This window comes from Camellia sinensis, chromosome 2, assembly GCF_055761805.1.
Source record: "Camellia sinensis isolate YWXY chromosome 2, ASM5576180v1, whole genome shotgun sequence".
In the NCBI taxonomy this organism is placed as follows: Eukaryota; Viridiplantae; Streptophyta; class Magnoliopsida; order Ericales; family Theaceae; genus Camellia; species Camellia sinensis.
Genome location: NC_138962.1, coordinates 105,641,177 through 105,648,763, shown reverse-complemented (window position 1 = coordinate 105,648,763; position 7,587 = coordinate 105,641,177). Strand labels below are relative to the sequence as shown.

Genomic DNA, 7,587 nt, shown 5'->3' with positions numbered 1-7,587 from the left:
CAAGCAGATCAGTTGTGGAGAATTGTACCTACCCTGTTACTATTCGTACACTTTTGGTTGTAAAGACAATGTGCAAAAGGAAAAACGTAAATCTTGATGCACTGATTTTTATTTTTTGAAACCGGTAAATCCAAAGTTTCAAAGTCAGCTATCTCGAAAACACCCACATGTTTCGAATCATATGAATTTTTCATTCAAAAGGCCAAACCAACCTAGACTAAGGGATTTTTCCTCTCATTTGTCTAAATAACCAAACAAGACAATAAATGGGTTTTCTGGAATTTTCTATATAGTTCTGTTTGTATTTTCCCATCACACACTGCTTGGTTGCCCAGAAAACGTCAAAACACAACCACAAATTAATGTATAAGACCAGTAAAATTTATACAAAAGAATCCTAACAACCTTGTTTTTTTGTTGAACAACTTAAAAGTATTAATAAAAACCAAACTTAAACCCCCCCCCAAAAAAAAAAAATACTAATAATGACATGCCGACTAGCTATGATATCTTTCTAAGGCCTTTCATTCTTCACCTCGATTTCCTTTTTATCATCAACAAAATTTTTCCAGTACCAGTGCCCTCTACACACTTGTGACATTTCCTCGATGGGTATATTGTACGAAGAAGATGACGAAGAGGCTCAAGATTAGCATGCAAAGAGCAGCAAGGAAGACTTGGGCAACGAGGAAAGTGAATGACATATTCACAGTCACGACGATACTCTACACGGATGACCGAATCTCGAGAGGGAGATTTTGCTAGGCACCAACCATCCTAGAGGACCCCATGAGAATGCAAAAGCTGTGACGAAGATGCAGATGCAACACACTAGGATGCTTGAATATATAGGATTCCCAAATCAAAAGCATCTCCTGTTACTCCAAATTTAGCGCAAATAAGAACTGCTACTGCACTCTGCATATATAAATAACACATACACAATTAAAAAAAATATATATAAGTAAAAAATTTAGCATGTAATAAAATAGTGCAAATACAATACTAGTGTGTTTTACAAACTTGAAAATTTGGACACAAAATCAATACATAAATAGAAAGATGATGGAGAAAAAGAATTGGTTACAAGGATTACCTGAAACACAAGCATGATGCCACCTCCCCATAGAAACAGGGGTTTCCTCCCCCACCTATCAGTCCCAAAAACAGAGATAAATGTCGCAAGAACATTCACACCACCGGTGATCATGGCCGATGCAAGCGAAGTTTTGCTCTAGAACCCAACGGTCTTGAACAGCACAGAAGCGTAGAACATAACTACATTGATCCCAGTGAGTAGTTGGAACATCGGAATCAACAGAGCTAAACAAAGCTGAGGCCTATACTTGCTCATCAATAGGTTCCTCCATGGGTGTTCCACTTCCTTTGAGGCTGCACCTGCATCCACCAGATCGTTGAACTCGGCTTGGACATGGGCAACTCCAAGGATGTGCTGGAGCTGCTTCTTGGCTTCGAAGTGGCCTCTCTCGATGAGGGAGTTTGGGGTTTCGGAGGCCCAGAGAGATGAGAGGATCATGAGGACGGCTGGAGCAGCCGCGCCACCTAAGCTGATGCGCCAGCCCAAGTTGCCCTTAATCATGTTGGTGAAGTAGTTGACAAGGCCGGCAATCAGAATGCCAATTGTGATGAATAGTTGGAAGCAGACGTTTAGGGTTCCGCGGTATCTGTGTGGAGCCATCTCCGATACAAACAGTGGCACTGACTGTAATTTGAAACAGACAAGTTAGAGGATGTGATGTGGCTGAAATTAATTAATTTGGAATTTAGTAAATTATTAAATACAAACATACATTATTATGTTCAATCAAAGTGCGACTGTACGTAATAATATTGGATTGGATTGGATTGGAGCAAAGAAAGAAAGAAAGAAAGAGAGTTTTTATGAATTGAGTTACCTGGGTGGCGAAACCAACACCAACACCTAACAAAATTCGACTGATGATGAGCATAGCGAGGTGTACAGCGAAGGCGTTGAGAAGAGCACCGCAACAGAAGACACAATCGCCCATAAGCATGGAAAACTTGCAGCCCAGTTTCTTGGTCATCGTCGAGGCGAAGAAGGATGCAAAAAGAGCAGCCAAATACAGGGACGACGTAAACATGGTCAGCGTTTGGCTGTTGGTAACTTGCAGTACTGATTGGTTGAGTGATCGAGCTCTTCCTTCCGATACACAGACGGGAAAAACTTGTCAAGAAACGGAGCCATTGATGTCACCCCACCTAATCATCATCACCGTTATTAATCAATATCATATAGAGCAATGCTAGGTATCATGAAAAAGCTTTCATGAAAATAATCATGAAAGATTCATGACCTTTGGATTACACTTAAAATAAAGCATCACACACTAATCAAGGTAATTCAAGGGTCATAAATTTTTCATGATCATTTTCATGAAAGTTTTTTCATGATCCCTAGTTTTTCTCTATCATATATATACATGAATAGACAACATTAATGTGTACTAATTGGGCATTGATTTTTTTATGAATAGACAAAATATTTTTCGAAAGTAGCAGAAGTGAAGATTTATTAAGTTGAAGATGGGCTTACCAGAGATACCGATGTCATAGCTAAAAATCAGCCCACCCATGGCAGCGACGATGCAAGTTACCAAGGCATACCAAGTCAGTTTTCAGGGATAATCCTTCGGGGAATCATCACCGCCGGGAGTGATGAGAGTACCAGCCATTGCTTGATTGAAGAACAAGAACAAGAAAAATATAGAACAAGGACGAGGACGCGTATATGCAGTAATTGATACTAAAAAAGCAGAGAGAAGAGCGAGAGTTGGGTTTGTAGGCAAGGCATGGATGGTTAGGGGTGTTTATATTAGGGGTAATGCTAGGATACCAAAATTTTTACCAAATAAATGATCAAATGTCTCACGTGGATTGTGGGCCAAGTGAGACATTTACTCATTTATTTGGTAGAAAATTTGAGACCTATAGCATTTTCCTTATATTAGAGTGAGAGTGAAAGTCAATGTGAAAGTTGAATCGGTTTAGGATTTGGAAAAGTGCCAAGGAATGGAACTCTCTCTGTTTCCTAAATCCAGACAGGGTTTGATTTCTTCAACCAAATAATTTTGTTTGTTTGGATGTTAATTCAGCTACCTCTTTCTTTTCTTTTTTTTTAAATATTTTTAGTGATTTTTTTAATTAGATTAAAATTTTTATTTTCAATCCTTGTACGTAATGAATCTAAAAAGTAAAAAATAAATAAATAAGCTAAAGTAAGTCAAAAAAAAATTTACTAATTTTTATAATTTTTAAAATCTTTTGATTCTTTCGTTGAACTAAATTTAGAAGCCTAAATTAAAATATATATATATATACATCATATATAAGTCCACTTTTTAGATCCACTTTATAGATCCAATGATGTGTAAGTGATATAATTGGTTGATGATTAGAGAAGATGTGTAAATTTGGCCCGGCCTAACTCACAGTCAGGTCGTGCAGGCTCCCGCCAAAATTTGGGTCGGGCTGACCCGCATGCCAGAAAGTTAGGCCCAGGCCTAGAGGGTACTCAGGCAAGCCTCGGGTTGGGCCTGACCATTTTTTTTCTATTTTTTCATCAAAAATGATACTGGGCCTTAGGTGGGTAGAGCCTTGAGTGGGCTGATGGAAAGGGCTTTGGATTGGGCTCACGAACCAGGCTGGGCTTCAAAACAGACGGCCCAAGCCCAGGCCCAGGGTCTCAGGCTGGGCTCGGCCCAAGCTTGGGCTTGGATGGGCCTAGCCAGGCCAAGCTGCGAGGGGCTTCAGGTGGGCCGCCGGTCGGTGTGCCAAATTTGCACCCCTAGATAAGAAAGAGAGTGTTACTTTTAATATCCTAATTGATTGTCCCATCATCAAGCTTGAAAATTGGGTCTAATTTTTTGTCTTAAATAGCAATGCTGAAACAAAAATGAGCAACAAAAAAAAAAAAAAAACCTACCTGTAGCACTCTATACTTCTTGGTATAATGGAATTATATTTGATTCTTTGGTTATCATGATTGAGAACATTCTTAGTAGATATTTGAGCCTTGGTCGAGGTGTTACCATAGTGGTTGGGCAAAATTGGATCAAAAACTCTAAATTCTAATAGTTGTTATTGAGTAGTTTTTACTCTTTTATCATTTTCTCTCTCCACACTTTGAATCTTGATATGAGGCTAGAACCATTAAAATTCTTACTTCTGGGGCTTCAATTTGGACACAAGAACGACCCTAAACGGAGTACGGACGAGAGAGTTATGCCCGTTTCAAGTTTGTGAATCTGTGTCGTATGTATAGTTCGCTTGAGTGCAAGTTTCACCGCTCAAGCAGTCCGCCGACCCTTCCAACTCTATTTTTCAAAATTTTCTGAGATACTGGAAGCCTCGATTCACCGTTTGAGCTCACTTTTGACCTCTCGAGCGGTTTGTGTGAGAACCCGAATATAAAAATTAAGTAAATAATTAAATAATAATATTACAATCTCAAATATTTTGGTGGTGAATTCTAAGGTGCAAATTAAATATTATTGGAGGATATTTCAATTAATTTTAAAACCTAAAATAAATTTATGGTGAAAGTCTTCAATTTAAAGGCAAGATTTATTATTTAAAAAATAAATAAATAAATAAAATAAAATAAAATTAAGTGTCAAATTAGTAAGCATATTTTGATCTAATAGTAGTTGTATTTTATTTAAATTAATGGAGAGATAAAATAAAATAAAATAAACACAAACCCTAACTCTTGTTATAATTGTTTTCCACAACACTAGCAGCCCTAGCAGCGGTGGGTTTATGAAGGAAAGAGAGGGGTTTTTCAATCATCAAGATTATTGTTGTAGCCAAGAAGGAGAGCTTTGGGTGTGTTGTGCTGTGTGGCCTCCTAAGTTTCCTTCTCTTCTTTCTTTGTTCTTTATCCTAATAATGTTGTTATTTAATTCATTGATGGAGAGATTGTAGGTGTATGTATTTTGTGTATATATATATGCTGTTAAGAAATCTGAGGAGTAAAATTGATGTATAAAGAATGAGTGTAATTCTTAGTTCAAAAAAAAAATTCTGCACATAATCGCTAACTTTAAAAATCAAGAAACCATATCAAACGGATGAATTTTAATCTGAAATTTTTACAGTAGATCAATTACATATTGGATTGCATATCTGAATTTTTTCATAATTTTTGGGAGTCAAAATCCATATAAATTGAGGTATTCAAATCTGTCCAGGAAACCAGTCCGAAACAGTAAATTCGGGAGTGTTGTTCTCTTTGGGTATAAATCCAAAAATTATCAAATTAGTGTCATTAGAACCGGTTACGAGTCTAGTTTCGTATGTTTTTGGCCTTGCATTGATTGCTCTTGTATATTAAGAGAACCGTCAATTTCTTTAAAGTGCTGCAGAAAACAATCTGTTTGGATATAATAAATTGTAGATAATTATTCTGATAAGAAAATCAAGTGAAACCAATTGGGTTTGAAACTTGGGATATATTAGATCATATCTGGAGGTTATTGGAATTTTTCGAATAGCGTGGAGTGGGTTTTGTAATTTTCAAAGTTAGCGAATAGATTGGGAAAACTTGTTTAAAACACTGTTTCATCTTAAAGTTATTTTTAGTTAAGTTTCGATCGTAATCTATGTCTTGGGTGATTTTAGACCTTGAAGAATATGAACTTAGGTAATATTTAAGAGTAACGGTGAGTTGGGTTGAGCCGTGTTAGTGCGTTTTAGTTTGAGGTTACTTAGTTCCTATTTTTTTTTAGTATTTTTAAATTAGTTGTGACGCGTAGTTTTTATACTTGGTTCAGGCCACTAGTTGGACTTTTACACTCTATTCGAGGATTATATTATTGTGTTTCAGGTGAGTAGTTTCATGCTACATATTTTTATAAATGTTCCCCTACCCTGAACTGTTGGAAAAATTAAATTGTTGTTTCATGATTAAACTGTTTTGATAAATTATTATATTATCAATTGAATCAAATTATTTCTGAAACATGTATGAACTTGGCATACTGTAAACTATTTGTTTTGGTCTCATGTTTATAATGATGAACTACCATGTTTTGCGAAACTGATGCGTATTGATTATTGGGACCATGTGTGTATTTAGTCCAGGGAAATTATTCCACTGTGTGTGGTGACTCTGGCCACTAGGGAACAGATCCGGGTTGGGCCGTGATGACTCTAGTGCTCAACGATTGTAAGGAAAAGACCTTTAAAAACAACTAGGTGACCTTCAATCGGATCGTCTTTGAGAAAAGGCCCAGGTGCCACCCTGAGGATGACTCTTAGTTCGGTATTGGATCCAACGGGGCTTATAGCCTGAGAAATGTGTGGCAGATTATTTGTTTTTATTGGTACCCAGAAAATTATTGGTGTTCATGTTATAATCTGTTTTAAGTGAAAAATGTCGTTTATCATGTTCTTGCGAGACATGAGTATTTTAAGTGTTGAATTATGGAACCTTATTTTTGAAACAGATTGTATTTACCAAACTGTATGCCAATCTAGTTTCTGTGATATATATCTTATTTTGGAATTGAACCCTGTTTTCAAAACTGTATTTACTATCCATGTTGCTACTCACTGAGCTATCAGCTGACTTAGTTGTTACCATTTCCAGGTGTTAGAAGGACTTAGAGTGGACTCATGGCGTAGCGGGGACTCAATTGCATGGACCTCTAGGGCATTCCTTTAGTTTAGAGTGTTATGTCAAGTTTGTGCATATTTATATTTATTCTTATCGAAGTTCATTTAGGATTATTTTTTATAGGTGGGTTGTTTATATCCCATAAGTTTGGATGGTTTTTTATTACGGTTGATTTTGCCGTTTATAATTGTGACATGTCTGGATTGAGTTTTGGTTATTTATTATTGGACTATTGTTCAGTTGTTCAATGTGATTGGATTCGTGTTTAGGCTTACGTGTGCCTTGGGCTAAGTTCCTGTGGGCCACGGCCGGTCATGCCCGAATTTGGGGTGTGACAGTTTGTCCAAAATCAAATCTTTAAAAGTCACTTTTTTTGGTCAAATCTCTTCATTTTTCACTCCCTCTTCTCTCTCTTTTTGTTATTTTTGAGTTTTCAAGCTTTTAACCTTGATTTCATTTATTTCTAAACATCTTTGACCTCTAGTTCCATATACCAAAACATAGAGCTTGGCGAGGGCTTCCATTTAATCTGAACAGATCATCGTTTCGTTGCCGACGATTTTTGGGTTGTCTCCTCTTTGCTTCAAGAGGTAGGGATTCTTTTGTTCCTCTTCAATACCTCTTTATAGATAGACATGTGGTAGTTTTTATTGCATTTAAAAATATATTTGTTAAGGGATTTTCCAAAAGCATGAGAGGGGATTAGGGGTTTGAGTTTCAAGAGTTGGAATTGTATGATTGTTGGTTGATTTGGTATGTTGGGAGGTAGTTAATCATGTCTATGTTGATTGTGGCAAAAAACCCTAATTTGTCATTAAGAATTAATAAACAAAGAGGGGTAAAGTTGGCCAATAATTGGGTTATGTGTAATGAGATTGAATTGATGCTTATAAGATTTAACAAATGCTTTAGGGGATTGAATTAATGCT

General features: G+C 36.7%; 1 pseudogene; it reads right to left on the bottom strand.

Annotated features, from left to right (window-relative positions):
- Positions 1 to 514: 514 nt before the first annotated feature.
- On the bottom strand, positions 515 to 2,714 carry LOC145817344 (sugar transport protein 1-like; annotated as a pseudogene).
- Positions 2,715 to 7,587: the final 4,873 nt, after the last annotated feature.